The following is a 14880-nucleotide window of genomic DNA, read 5'->3' on the forward strand; positions in this document are numbered from 1 at the left end:
GGAAGGGAAGGGAAGGGAAGGGAAGGGAAGGGAAGGGAAGGGAAGGGAAGGGAAGGGAAGAGGATGTTGCAATGGAGGAATGTAGAAGACTGAACGGTTTGGATAACAAGAATGACATTCAGGCACATTTAAATCAGTGGATTTAACACATGGGTAAGAAAAGCTACTCTGGCGTGGGAAATGGTGGCCAGTGGCTAGCAAGTAATAGCTGTGATCTGGCTAAGCTTTGCAGGCCTGGTGAGTGGCAGTGACCAGAGTTAATACAATCTTATAAGTGGGCATGGAAGTACACGTCTGTCATACCAGCACCCGGGAGGTAGAGGCAGGAGAACCAGGAGTTCAAGGTCATCCTTCCCTGAACAGTGAGTTCAAGATAACCTAAATGGTAGACAGCCAGGTCTTTAAAATTAAGGAGCAAACTAAAAGCACAGAGCCACCAAACTCGAAACTTGAGGAATGATTTGTGCAAACTGGGCTCTGAGTCCTCTAAGATGAAAAGCTGGGGCAGGGCCTGTGGGCAGCACTAGGGAGCTGGCACTTGGGTCTTGGTTTCCTGTCTCTCAGTCTCAAACCTGTTTTATAGATTCCCAGTGTATAATATTTTAATTCTTCAAACAACTTTTTTAAGGTGGTAAAAGTTTACCATGGCAAAACCATATAAATTCAAAATGAGCATCCTAGCAAATTGATAATTTCTTGCACAACGGAAATCACCAAGAAGCTATACAATAGCCAACCATCTGGTCTTCACAAATGAAAACCTTAACTTTGCTATTCGAATTCCATACAGATGACGGGCAGTTATTAGACTGGTAACTACTCTATACAGTGGTGTTTTTAACCCAAGCCAGTTTACTTGTATCACATGGCTACGCAAAGCTTTGTCTAACTTCTAATGAGCAAGCCATAAATATATGCTCGCTATTAACTAGCAATATTCTAAAGGGTCAGCATGCAAAACTGTTTCAACAAACACACTCATGTCAAAAAAAAAAAAAAAAAAAAACCTAAAGTCATTTGTATTCCTTTATGAAATTTTCTAAGTAAGTCGGGGTGGGGAGTTACCAAAAAAAAAAAGAAAAGAAAAAAAAGAAAGAAAAAGCCAACTCATCAAGCAAAGATTGCCTTTCCTCATTCATGTCTTCTTCATGTGTGCAATGCCACACATATGCGGCTGATTAGCCTGTTGCAGAGGCAAGCCATCTCATTCTGCCGACACAGCACTTCCTCAGGAACTCCTGAATCACTCCGACGTCAAATGAGGTCCCGTACGCAGTCACTTATGTGCCTACCATCCGAGCACTTATTCTACCTTCATTTCTACACCATGATCAGGTGGCCGACATCCTCCTTCCCACAGGACTCTAGGCCTCCTGCCTCCGGAGATGATGATCTCTTCGCTCAACAGCCCCATTACAACTAGTTATAGTAATACACACAAAATTGATGCACACCATGGCAAGACAGAATACAGAAAGCTAATACCCACCTAGGCGATAGGTGATCTTACCAATCACCAATCAAAAACACTCGAGGGGAAGAAGCCACATCGCACCTGAACATGTATAAGCTTATTTTCCTTACCGCTATTGCCAAAGCAGCTCAATATATCAACTATTTGCATAGAATTGATTTATGTAGACTGCCAGGTCATTTAAGTAGTCTAGTGTTGGTCTAAAGTACACAAGGAGATGGGCCTCTTGGTATGTCACAATGCCACCATTTACATAAGGGACTTGAGCACCCATGCACTTTGGTATCCCACTCCTGAAATAAATCCTCAGAACTAAAGCATGATTGGACTTTAAAAATCTCTGCAAAATGAGACCTAATAAAAGGCTTCATTGGAAAAAGTTAGAAAGTGAAAAGCATTAATAAAAAGAGGAATGGAAATAGAGCAAGAAAAGAAGATGCAAAATTCTTTGATAGATGCCAGAGTAAGATAGAAAATTATTATTTGAACATTGACTTTGTGAAGAGAGAAACTTACAGGCATACAGTAGCCAACAACACTGAAAACCAAGTGTGTCCACATCACCATGCTGCAGATGCACGGAACAAACAAGACAGGCAAAAAGACAAAAGTAAAAGGAAGGAAAGGCCAAGAGGGACCGCAGACAGAACCATATGAAAATGCCTCTCTTCACAGGTTAAGATCATGTGCGAGCCATTTCATGTGATTCAACCCATCAGTACCGGCAACCACAATGACAGCCAGTGCCTTCAGTATGCTCCCGGCAACCACAATGACAGCCAGTGCCTTCGGTATGCTCCCAGACAACTGAAAAGTCGTCACTGAAGATGTGTGAGTGTGTGTGTTGTTTCTGCACAGGCAGAAAAGGAGCTTAAAGACACTGTGTGCTTCATAAGAGGCCACACAACTGTGGGCTGGTGGAGGAGGCTTCAGAATGTGCTCTGCCTTAAAAACCAGAAAAAAAATACAAGAGTAAGAATTAACATCAAGGACTAGGGAAATGGTTCAGTGACTAGTAACACTTGCTCTACAGTCGTGAAGCTCTGAGTTCAAATTCCCAGTACCCACATAAAAAACTGGAGGCAGCTGCTTAAGCCCGTAACCCCTGCGTCGTGGAACAGAGACTGGTGTATCTTGGGAACTCACAAGTCATCCAAGGAAGGCAAAATGGCAAACTTCCACTTCAGTGAGAAACTGTGTCTCCCGGGAGTTAGGTAGATAGTGACAGAGAAGACAGCTAATTCCTCCTCTGGCTTCTACCTATTCACAGGCACATACAAGCTGTCGTGTGCATGTACCATAAACAGACACACACCCCACACAAAGAATTAACATTAAATGCATCCATTATAACCATAAAACCAATGTTCCCTAATTATCCTGAAACAAAATCCAGTTCAATCTTGCCTTCAGGCAAATATATGATAAAATAACATGCCAAGTTTAAAATCAGACATTTAGATGAAGTCATCTCAGGCACAGACAAACGACAATAAGAATTAGCAACATTAATTTGAACAGAAGGTAGAAAAGTTCCTGATGCAGAGGATTGTTACACTGTATCTCACATTGTGCGTTTAACACAAAAAATTGTTAGAAAGTAGTTGGCATTTGAGACAGACAGACAGACAGAAGACCATCTCAGAGGAACACTAAGGGGCTGTTATTGGTATATAACAGCTCAAGTAGGCTAGTAGAGTCTAGAGTTTATGAATATTAGTACTGTGGACAGACTAATAAATATGTGTTGTAGTTATCACCCAGAGAAAACCAGGCTCCTTTTAAGCATTCAGGAAGCAGAAATCCTAATCCACAAGAAGTAAAAACTATAAAATGTACTTTCACTTATGAGAATCAACAGAACTTACCATGGGAAGTTCACATGCATAAGTGTCTGCGGTAGAGCCATCTTCAGGTGTGTCCCACTGAGCCTCCCATGGGAACCTCCAGGAAGCCAACTGCCCCAGAGAATGTCTATCCTCCTTGTACTGTTTTAGATTTTATAACAAATGGCAATAACATAAAACAAAGACTACAGGCTTACAGTCCATAGAGTGATCCCCTTCTGTGTGCTTAAATCCCCGCTTTCAAATGGAAAATTCCTCGTCTCTCAAGAAAGAACAAAACTGCCGGGCGTGGCAGTGCACGCCTTTAATCCCAGCACTTGGGAGGCAGAGGCAGGCGGATTTCTGAGTTCAAGGCCAGCCTGGTCTACAGAGTGAGTTCCAGGACAGCCAGGGCTATACAGAGAAACCCTGTCTCAAAAAACAAAAAAAACAAAACAAAACAAAACAACAAAAAAAAACAAATAAAACAACAACAGCAAAAAAACAAGAATGAACAAAACTTAAAATAAAATTACTGTTGATAACTTCAAAAGTATTGAAGATCAAACAATGATCATCAAATATACTAATAAGCATGGTAAATGTCTAGTCTTACATAATTTCGTCATTTAAAGCAAACGACTTCCTTTCAACTCAAGAAAATGAAAAACGTGAGTTCCATTTTCGTTTTTTGGAACCAACCTTCTTGGCCTCCAACCTCCCCTTCCTCTCCCAACCCAGATGTCAGTCAGTTAACTCAGTCCACCCTTCAAGTCCCAGACACATCTCCTCCATCTCAGAGGAACGTCAGCCCTGCCTCTTCCTCTGAGCTTTTCCACACTAACACATGAGCTCCCAAAAGCCATCTCCTCCTTTGCTGGTAAATATCATGAAGTCAGGCTCTATCTTACTTATTCTAGCATGCTCAATGACCAAAAATGCATTTTTTTATTCATTCATTCAGGTATTTATCATAATTAAATTCATTCAATGTTTTATTCAAAAAAAAAAAAAATGTTCCTGCCATGTGTAGGTACAGGGAAACAGCAGAAAACAAAATGAGAATTCTTCTCTTAAGTATTTTTCCTCAGCTAAGAAGTCAGAAATACGATGAAGGATGAAGAAGGGACTACGAGGCAAGCTTGACACAGGAAAGATCATTCCGTCTTACAGGCAGGCAATGAGGGAAGGTCTCACTTAGAGGGTGGTGACCTCTGAGGCATGGATTTAGATACCTGGGGTGAAAAAGTTCTGCGTCAACAGACAGCCCCGGAAGCCGCAGTCCTTGTATAGATAAGCTCAGGTGTAGCGATAGCTTTAAGTCGGGATAAATAACTCAGCAGCATATAGCAATGGGCCGAGAAGCACAAGCCCCGGAGATGGAAAAGAAGCAGGCAGAGATATGAGGTAATGATTAAATGCAAAGCATGTCACATGTAGTGACTATCACCCCATCATTAGAAAGTTAATATGAAATATTTTAATGGATTGTGCAGACAGTTTAGCTACAAAGCAAAATGTTAGTAAATATTCAGGAGGCCCTAATATTTTAAGAGCTGCAGGAAATTATTCCAAAACGTAATAAGTAAGTCTGGTTTTGATTTGGGTTTGGAGACCATTCAGCCCAGGTTGGGTTCAAATTTGCAATACAACTGAAGATAACGTTGAGTTCCCGCTGACCCCCATCCTCCTGCTTCTGCCTCCCAAGGGCCAGGATGATAGAAGAGAGCCACCATGCCCAGCATCAGAAAGACAGGAGTGCTGAGACTACAGATGAATTTCCTGTCCATCCCAGATATTCCAGTGTGTACTGTTCTCACTACAGGATGAAATAAGCATGAAGAAGTTTAACACAAGATTTGATAATCATAAACAGGAATTGATCCCAGCCCACATAAACAACAGAGGTGGGCCAACTCCGACTGCTTACCTCAATAGAGCACTTAAAGTTCAGAATGACCCAGTAGACTTTTCTAGAACCTCCATGGAAGCCTGCTGGAGTTTCTCAGAGTGCTCCTAAGGCTCCTAGGCTTTCCAAGTTCCTCTGAGGATTCAGTTTGCCCTTTATTAGTCATGACAACAATGGAAGTCCCACAGCAAGTTCCACAGCTAATTAAAACTGTCTTTGTTTCTCCCTTTGCCCTCAAATCACCACTAATCCCCCCAACAAGTTTAAGAATATTTTTCAGACAATCGTAATTGGAAAGGATTGTTGGGGGGCAGGGGTAGGATAGGGGTTCTGTTCACCACTCAGGATACCATGCCAAAATCCACACCATTTCTTGTTTGGGTTTTGGGCCTACCGCTGACAATAGGGCCTCACACAAGATGAGGCAAATGCTCTACCACAGGGATAGAGCCTTGATCCTCTTTTAACTTTCTATTGTGAGACTCTCTCTAGGTCTGAACTCGCTATTATCGTTTGAACTTTCTCCCACGATTAGAAGGTTAATATGAAATGGTTTTTGAATTTCAGGGCCTCAAAAGACCCTGAACTTGTGATCCTCCTGTCTCAGCCTCCCAAGCTGCTAGAGTGCAGGTCAAAGCCACCAGACCCACACCTACTGTTTCTTCTCCATCAACCCAGAACCGTCCCATCGAGACAAGCCATAGAGGATTCTCAAGGAATGCCTGGTTGAGTTCAGTTCTCCACTAGAGAAAAACACTTAAAGACCAAAATTATATCTTGTCCCTGTTAAACTGCTACTGTAGATTTTCTTTTTCCAGTCTCTCATAGGCTAGGCTGACCTTGAACTCTCAGAAATCCTCCTCCTTCGACTTTACACACACCACCACATCTAAGTTTATGCGATGCCAGGAACCAAACACAGGGCTTCTGGGATGCTAGGCAAGCACTTTACCAACTGAGCCAAATGCCAGCCTTAAATACATCCTTCCACTCTCAAAGAGCTTGCTCACCACATACATTTCAATGGCACTTACATACAGTGATACTCCATGTGTTGTGAGTATCCCTAAACACCACAAGCTCTGTCTTCAAAGGTAAGCTTCGAACTCAGATTTCTAGGCACCAAGAGAACACCTCTGCCTGTGTAGTTGTAGACATGTCTAGAACTAACAGCCCCTATTCCAACTATCTCACACCCTGGTGCCCCATCCAGTAATGACATCATAAAGGCCATTTTAGTTCTGTTCAAGACTGGCCCCCTGAACACTGGCAGATGCCATATATCCCAGGCATCTTCCCCAAGCCTGTCCCTCTCTTACATTCCTTCTGGGCTTTCCTTCTGACTCTTAGGCATGGCCCTGACACCAGCATTCAGCTGCTGTGCCAATCAGTCAACGACTTCAGGGCAGGCAGGGCTTGCCCTTCACCCTCAGAAGTGTGTGGAGTACTCCATGTAAACTTTGGTTTGCAGTATTTATCACTGGCTCCCTCATCTGAGTCATCTGTGACTGTGTCTTTCCATGTTTATAATCTAACTGAGAGCAAGACCCGTGCTTTTTGGGCTGCTGTTTAATTTTTCTTTCTAAGTGTTCTCAGGCACGCACGAGGACCCGGGATTCCTCTAGGATATCAGCTGCATGAAAGTTAACTGACAGGCTCTCAGATAAAAAAAAAAAAAAAAAAAAAATGCCTTGAAAGAGGATGTTGCTGAATCTGGAGAAGTCAGTCAGCCCGCCCCGACCTTTGAACCTTTGTGTCTGTGTCTACTCAGTGAGGAAGCCAAGGGCTTCTCTGTGGATCTGCAGTAAAGAGTGGGGCAGAATGAAGGCTTCCTTTTCTCAACGTGACAATAATCCTTCTCCCAACAAATCACAGACCAAGGAGGCCAGCAACGCCTTGACAGAAGGCAATTCTGCTTTAGCTGAGCTGGGTTCCTCCATTAAGAGACCGAGCCACCCTTATCATCCCCTGATTAGACTTCTAAGGAGGGTGGGGGAGGGAGTCTTTGTTTAATGCTCCCACAGGGCAACCTGCCTATAATGAATAACTCCACCTGTCTCCTCCATTCCACAAGTGGTTCCAGGCCTTCCCCGGGTGCCTCTTTTTTCTACCTAACAAAAGGCTCACAGATGCTTCGCAAGTGTTCCCAAATGCCCCCCTCCCCCCCTTGCTTGAGACCCAGGGGCAGCAGAACCCTGGTGGAAAGAACACGCCCTGCAATGGCATTATTCATTTTGTCTGTCACACAGCTGGAAATGGTTTTCTGTTTCCCCTTTCCTAAGAGTCATTCAAGTCACTCTCTACTGGATGAAGTCAGGCTGTGTTTAAAAAGAGCCTATGCAGGCTCTTCTCTCCCTTCTGCTTGTCACTTTTGATGGCAACCTTGGGTACAGCCTGGCTAAGACAAGGAGAAACAGAGATGACTAGAGACACGCTGGCACGATTGCACACAAATATATAAAAAATATGGCCATGCGTGCAAGCAAGCACAGCATTCTAGGCTTGGGTAATCAAAAGCCAAGAATAGAAGGTTTTAGAACAAACTGACGACAACTTAGTTACCTCAGATAAGCAGCTGACGTGGTGGAAGTTTCATCTCTTACTGTAGACATATATGTACTGTTTGGATCACTACAAAAAAAATCTACTTTTATAAATGGATACAGTGCTGGGTGCTTTCTATAATGTAATGTTTATATTCTTAAGTGATAGCAACAAGACCTGAAAAGTCAAATGCCAGACTCTGAATTTTCTAGGAAGACAGCCATAAACTGGACAGAGGAACTCAAAATCTGGGTCCAAAGCAGAAATATCCAGAAGGAAATGGAAGCAAGCCAAGGCTACAGACAAGATGCGGCTGGGTCTGGCACTACATTGCTCCAGCTCTCAGTTAAATCTTGGTGAACTGTCTTACGTTTATAAACTGAAGGCATAAATACCAGGCTCTGACTCCTTCACTGAGGGGAAACACTGAGGACTTTGTAGGTGCTGAAAAATGGAAGAAAAACTCAGAAGTTGAACAAGAGAGAGAGAGAGAGACCATGATAGAATACCATCTCCATGACAGGAGAGGCCTTACACAGCTTGTTTCCAACTGTTCCCCAAGTGTGGATGGACATTTAACAAACACCCACTGAACATAAAATGGATGAATGAATGAGCAAGCCATAGATGGGATTAGATGAAGGGCCCATGAGAATAGACACTAGACTTGAGAAGCAGATCATATCAACACATGGTCCTGTTGCACAGATGTAAAAAGAAAAGCCCTTTGACTTACTGAGCCCAGCAGAGCCAGCTCTAGAGACCTCCTGACTCCGCTAGCTTGATCCCTTTTGTTCACCAGGCTTGGCTTATCTCCTCCGGTCCTTCCAGAGTCTAATCTCCTATGGTTCCTCCCAGACCTTCCGCATCTCCACTTCCAGTGCCTTGACCCTCCACTTTGAAGGCCAGGTCCCTGCCCCTTTGCCTTTGATGTCCCCACAGGACCAAGACTCAGTTATTCAGAACCCTCACTGGCTTCTCTGTTAGGGGTGGAGGGAGCCTGAATTGTTCATTTATGTCTATCCCTGATACTTAGCTCGAGGCCTGTATGCACTGACAGTCAGTTACAGACTCCTGGGCTTAGGCAGATCTTGCCTTCACTGCCTGGCATCCATCTCCCTCCAAAGAGCCAGGACTATCCTTTACTGGGACAGAAATTCACTGAAGAGTTAGGAGAATCACTGGGAGGCAGGGTGATGACCAGAACACTAACGTAGGCCATTGTTTCAAATTTAGATAATAAACAAACAAACAAACAAACAAAAAACAAACAAACCTCAGGTGTGGTAGTAGTTCATCCAAACACTTGGGATGTTGAGGCAGGAATGGTTTGCTGTGAATCAGAAGCCAGGCGGGGTTTCATAGTTCAGGCTAGCCTAGGCTACAGTGTAAGATGCTGTCACAAAGGGCAGGAAACAGGAAGCGCTGGAGAAATGGAAAGAGAGGGTAGCAAACTTGCTGAGGAGAATGGGTGCCAGGAGCAGCCCTCTCTGAAGCTTGCATCTCTAAAGGCACAGGCACGCAGAACGTCCACACCAGACAAGATATCCTTTAAATGACAGTTACAACCTAAGCAGAGACCCAAAGCCACATGTTCCCAGACCAGCTTTCTTCTTTAGAGGAAGAGACTGGTTTTGAAGGTATTTTCCTTTATTTCTGTGCTACCACAAGCACACCCCGGGCTCCCCGACTCGGGCTCGTACATGTTTGTTTTAGCACTGAACTAAAGTCAAGAGTCTGCCCTGTCATTATATCACTTTTTTAAACAGTACCACAAAAAGAAAATAAATTATAACCTAAATCTGTGGATGCATTAAAATAGTCCCCTTTCACTTTCAGCAGCGGGGGGAGGGGAAACCCTGACTTTTATGAACATCACCCTGAACATCAGGGCTAGAGCTTCCTTAGCACTGGTGGGGTGGCAGAAGAGATTGTCCAGGTATTAATACAATTCCCTGGGCCCAGTGTAGCAAGCTGGTTGTGTAAGAACAAACTCTACACTGAAATCGCACTAGCTTACCAAGACAAAGCACCGAGACATTGCAATACAATTCGCCACTCACTAAAACGTGACTTTTTGAGAAACTCTAAAATAAACTACGTCAGCCTTGGACTTCTTCAAATTAATTAACTAGTTTTTTTTTTTTTTAAAGCATGCTAAACTGAAGTCCCCATACCTTGCAAAAAAAATTTTTTTAAAAAGTAATAAACAAATTAATTGAAAGCAACTAAGAGGACCATGCATCTAAATTTTATCCAGCAGATAATAAAAGGCTGACAAATCTCTTTTAATGATCCGTCCTTTTAGCCTCTCTAAACTCAGGGGTAATTCAAAGTCTTTAGCCAAGTCAGCTTGACAGGCAGCTGAAAACTCATGTAGTCTCACCAGTCACACAAAAGCAGAGGGCAGCAGAGGGTCCTCCAAGGGTTCCGCCAAGATTCCCCCTGAGACAGATGGAGCTAACTGCTTCAGAGATGAAAAATCAAATCAAATCAGTACTTACTGCTCTCCAAGACCGAGCAAGGAACTTCTGTCGGAGAATTGGAAGTTAAACTCTATAAAGGAGTCTTAGAGATCTACTCCTCCAAGCCCCAGCCCACCTCCGTCCTTTAAAAGATATATTAACTCTATTTCTGCATGAAGATCAACCGTCTCAGGTCTGTACCACACATCGTCTGCTCTGGGATTAAGATACTATGTATAATATAAGCAGGGTCAAGCCCGCCAGTCGTGGAGAAGAGTCATGTTTAAGTTAGCATTAGCCAGCAGGCTACCCCCAAACGGAACATGAAAACACCCCACGGACAGCGTTCTGTGTGCAGAGTAACTCTAACACATGTGCTCAAAAGGCCCCACAAGGCCCTGTGCAACCCATGAGCCTTGTTTTTCCAAAATTTAAGTTTCCCAAAAGGAAGCCATCATTTGGAAAGAGCAAGGGGGTTAGAAATGACAGGCAGATTGTTCTAGAAGCTTTACATAATAACATTAAATGAATTGGCAGTGGTGCTGCACAACTTACTAGCCATGCTTTTACAGCAGAACGTAAGAGAACACACATTCAGCCATCCTTCAAACATGTGACCTCTGCTCTGCTGCTAGCTGGTATGACTGGGGGCGGTGGGGAAGTTTCAGGTATCTTGGGGTTAAATAATGGCAAGCCATAACTCCTTAAAGTGATGCCCAGGCCTTCTCCATCACCACCAAGGTCCATGGCAAGCACCTCTAAAATGTCCTCACTGTTCACATCCATCTTTAAGCCAAAGCTGTTTGCCTCTACACCACAGTAAGGATTTCAGGTTCTGCTCCCAGCCTGCCAAGGTCCTCAAGACTCCTCTGTCAGCACATAGCGATGCAATGTGGCACAAAGACTCTTCACTCTCTACACCACAGCTATCTGTTTCCCACCTTCTGCACTTCAGCGTTGGCTAAACCCTTCTCTTCATTTTCTTTGTATCTGTTACAACAAGAATTCAATGGTTGCCTGTTGGACTGAATTTGTCTCCTCCTCTCCCAACACTCTTAACACATCCCTAAGAGATATTTAAACACTGACACAATAGAGCCTTTCGAATTATCATCCTTTGCAAAAAGTAAGAAACCAGACAGAAAGTAAGATGCTGACTTGGTTAGCAAAGTAAAATGCTGACTTGGTTAGCAAAGCCAGAGCTGACTTATGGGTCGGTTTTATGACGTTATACCTCACCTTCAAAGTAAATAGCATTCCTCACAGGAGCAGGCCTGATGGTACCAAGGAAGAGAGGAAAGGAAGAAGGGAAAAGAGGATGTGAGGGAAAAGAAGGAAAGAAAGAAGGGCAGAGGGAAGAGGAAGGCAAGGAGAGAGAAAGGAAGGAGAAGAGAGGCAAGGAGAGAGAGGTAGGGATGCAAAGAGGAGGGAGGGGAGGAAGGGAGGGAAGAGAGCAGATTAGGAGGAGGAGGAGGAGGGAGGAGAGGAAAGGATGGAAGGAGGGACTAAGGGTGGGTGGTCACACATTAAGCACAGACATTAAAAACTTGACCTTAAACTAAACTTCTAAAGACATTATGAGTCAAATCCTTGTAACTTCCCACTGAAATCAGCATGGTGTGTTCTGTTCCGAGCACAAATTTTTACACCAAGTGTCTGAAGAGATCCCTTTTCCTAAAAAACATCACAAATTTCAGACTGAATGTTATCATGTCCTCAAAGACTCAGCAACCAGGATTTATTCGTCCCCTGGATGTCCCACTAGGTCAAACAACAGATTCTGTAAAAACCAACACCTATGACAGGATCTGGAAAACAAAGTCAAGTTACATTCTGAAGAATACTAACTCTGAATGAAAACAGACGTCTCTGACGTGCTGCCACTTAAATTTTCACTTCTGTGACTTCTTTACCATCATTCACTGGGACGCTGAGCTTTGGGGGGTGGTGGCAGCTCCCCTGAGCTGAAGATGCAAAGGGCAGGGTGGGTGGGTAGGTGGTGCCTAGTAGAGGCCAGACCACAAGGATCACTTAGACCTCATGTCAGATTTAAGCAGCCTCGCAGGTTTGTAATAATAAGGATGGCAGGAGAAGAAATTATTGCTTTCTTTCGAGGGGAAAGAAAGGAAGTCAGGAAGGAAGGAAGAAAGGCTAGAGAAAGCCAACTCCCGCTTAAGTCCCTCCCTCCAAGCATCCCCCTCCCGATGGGTTTCTTTCATCCCACCTTCTTTCTGTTGCCCTCCCATTTCCCCACAAGACTAATTTTTCTCCATTTTCCTTCTTCAATTTCAACTAGTCTCTCATGGAGAAATCACCCACCCTTAGTTCCCAGTTACGGGGAAGATGGCTGAAACAGCAAAGATCATCCCACCAATTCATTTTCCTGATGAGGACACCAAGCCCAGGAGCCCAGAACCCGTTCAGGGTACACCGCTAGGGGACGCTGTGTACAAGGAGGCTCTGATGTGGTTCTGCAAGGCACCCTTCTCAGCCTTTCCGCCTCAAACTGCTTCCCTCTCTTTCTACATTTTTTCCCCTCAAATTCACACTCAAGACCAAAGAAAAGGAAAAATAAAATAGAATTTTAAAAAATATTAGAGCCCTGGTGATTATTATTCATGATGTTGCATCTGGAGGAACCAAGGGCAAAAACTAGATGCTATTACAGCTGTGTTTTAATGCAGCTGGCTGTGGTGCACCGGGCCTTAAGCGTAATGTTGACTCCTCTTCCTTGGTATTCATTCCATCTGACAAGAGACTATGTTCTTCCATTTTCTAAGACTTTGAAACCCGGACTTCTGACTTCATAGTCATGTTAGGTGAGCAAAGGACACTTACACAAAAGGATAAGCACGCAGCTCTGTCGAAACGAATAGAGGATTCCGCTTTAATAACTAGCTACCTTCTTCTAGTTGCAGTTAGCAATAGGTATCTCTGACGATGGGTATAGCTTAAGAGTGAAACTTTTCACAAGCCAGTACTCACTGGAAACCCACATGGAAGGAAAGCTCCGAAGATTTCAACTAAAAAGAAAAAAAGAAGAAGAAGAAGAAACACAGGCGAAAGGAAGAAAGAAAACGGGAGACGAGGAAGAAAGGACTGAGAAAAGAGACAGTGTAGGGCCCCAGCCTGGAAGCAGCAACAAGCCCTGGGTGCCTCACATCAAAGACCAAATGGCAGCAAAGAAAAGCAAGCCTAAAGTTTAAAACCATCCACAGTAAAGTCTCCCTACAGGAGCAAACAGCCGATCAACCCATTCAAGCAAAATCAGGTTTCTCCCCGCCTTGCATTTCCCAGGTACAGACTAAGCCTAGGGCGGCTTCAAGGAAACTTCAGTTTAAATTCCTTAGACTCAAGGGACGACAAAGTCACTGGTGAGCAGTGAGCGGAGCGCGGGACGCGCGGACACCCGGGCCATCTAAGTCGTCGGGGACGCGGCACCAAGAAACTTGGGGAGCCCCTCGCCAGCCCTCTCGCGTCCCCAACCCAATCCAGGTAAGCAACAGGAGGCCACCTACGTGTCACTTGGACGGACCCTGGGGCGCACTGACCTGGCCAAAGGTCGGGAGGGCCGCCCGGGCGGCTGCGGCGACTTCCCTCCCGGGCTGGGTTCCACCGGCTGGTGCGGGAGGCCAGGGCAGCCTCGCCTCCTGCAGGCGGCCTCACACACGCGCGCACACCCACCCACTCCAGGCCCGCGGGCGCGCGCACTCACAGGCGCTCACGCGCACGGCTACAAAGCCGCGGGTGGTGGGACAGTGCGAGCCGATCGCGCGGATGGGAGGCGGGGCGGTCGCCACCGGCGCCGCGCCGAGGGACACCGGGCCGCCTGTGCCTTTACCTGCTAGGTCCAGCTCCGCAGTTCACGCAGCCGCCGGGCCAGCACAACCCAAGCCTCACCCCAGCACAACCCGGAGCCTACGGAAGGCAGCACTGTGCTGGAGGACAAGAGTCACAACTCCCGAGGCTTTACTGCCGCCCAGTTCCAACTTCCCGGGCTCTAAGGAACAGGCAGGCAGCAGAAGAGGCACGGGTGCCAGCCTCCTTGCCTCTCTTCCTTCTGGCGCTTTCTGCCACATCCACAGAGCACAAGTCAGAAACTCCCCGCACCCCAAAGCGCCTTTCCTCCCAAACCGCTCTGCTCTCCTTACCTGCGTGGCACCCACAGCGACTCTGCCTCCTGCGGTCCCCTCCCCCAGTCATTCACTGAACTTCCCGCGCTGCTGCAGGTCGGGGAGGGGGTGGGGGTGAGGGGAGCCTAAGCTTTTCATTCAGTACCTTCGCGGCGCTCCCTCGACCCTCCCCAGCAGACACACCCACCTCCGTCACCCCTGGCCCCTCCTGTGCTCACCCCAGCGCCAGGCCTCTTGCAGAGTTTTGGTGGACGCCCTGCATGGTGCATGCTTTGTTGCTGTCCCCTCCTCATTTGAAAAGCCCTGGAAACCATCACAGAGCCTGGAGAAAACAAGAAAAGAAAAGGGGGGGGGGAGAGAACTTGGTGTATGGCCTCCTCCGAGTTGAGTTTCTAAACTTTCTCAGGCAGCACACAAAGTTTCAACCAGCACAGCCCTGTACTTCAGGCCATAGAAAAGCAATGGTTGGCTTTGCAACTGCAAATCAAAGGGAGCGTGCCTTTGTGCCCCTAGAGCTATGATTATAAAT

At 45.5% G+C, this 14880-nt stretch overlaps 1 protein-coding gene across 7 annotated transcripts in view; it reads right to left on the reverse strand.

Moving 5' to 3' along the window:
• Lpar1 (lysophosphatidic acid receptor 1) overlaps positions 1 to 14635 on the reverse strand; it is a 114158-nt gene extending 99523 nt beyond the window's left edge. The window contains exon 1 of one of the 7 annotated variants that reach the window (XM_021159981.1): positions 13770 to 13929. The gene's annotated coding sequence lies outside the window, so the exon portion shown is untranslated. Of the gene's footprint in view, positions 1 to 6243; positions 6368 to 9029; positions 9073 to 13736; positions 13930 to 14059; positions 14153 to 14369; positions 14502 to 14569 lie in introns of those variants that run through there. The other 6 variants (XM_029476808.1, XM_029476807.1, XM_021159985.2 and 3 more) reach the window with 6 other exon arrangements.
• Positions 14636 to 14880: the final 245 nt, after the last annotated feature.

The sequence above is a fragment of the Mus caroli genome, chromosome 4, assembly GCF_900094665.2.
Source record: "Mus caroli chromosome 4, CAROLI_EIJ_v1.1, whole genome shotgun sequence".
NCBI classification, from domain to species: domain Eukaryota; kingdom Metazoa; phylum Chordata; class Mammalia; order Rodentia; family Muridae; genus Mus; species Mus caroli.